Here is a 393-nt window from a genome sequence, read left to right as displayed (position 1 = left end):
CGGAAAGCCATAGAAATTAATATCACTTTACTTTTCTTTTTTATCTTTAAATAAGTTGTGGTTTTCCCTTTGTCTCTGATGAGGTAGACTTGGTTACAAGTGTTTTCTTCGTTATTTCAAGGCTTTTACATACTTTGACCGGAAATCAACGTAGGGAGAGTGGGAAAGAAACAGATAACAGCTTAGACTCCATGCAAATCCTAATATGACTCATTATTGCAACACCACCGTTATAACAACTTTTTTTTATTTTGGGTTGTTAACTATTCTAGTCAAAGATTCGTGATATACTGTTAAAATTATCGCAATTATGACGACTTTGATATGACTGATGACTTCAGCAGAACAGGCCACCAACTTCACGGCAAAATTCTTAAATGATATCTTCCTATT

At 34.1% G+C, this 393-nt stretch overlaps 1 protein-coding gene across 1 annotated transcript in view; it reads left to right on the top strand.

The window, feature by feature from the left end:
- LOC119585784 overlaps positions 1 to 393 on the top strand; it is a 13,185-nt gene that overhangs the window by 909 nt on the left and 11,883 nt on the right. The gene's annotated exons all lie outside the window — the stretch shown is intronic.

This window comes from Penaeus monodon, chromosome 20 (assembly GCF_015228065.2).
Source record: "Penaeus monodon isolate SGIC_2016 chromosome 20, NSTDA_Pmon_1, whole genome shotgun sequence".
In the NCBI taxonomy this organism is placed as follows: Eukaryota; Metazoa; Arthropoda; class Malacostraca; order Decapoda; family Penaeidae; genus Penaeus; species Penaeus monodon.
Note: the sequence above shows the minus strand (reverse complement) of the source record. Positions and strands in the feature narration are given on the sequence as shown.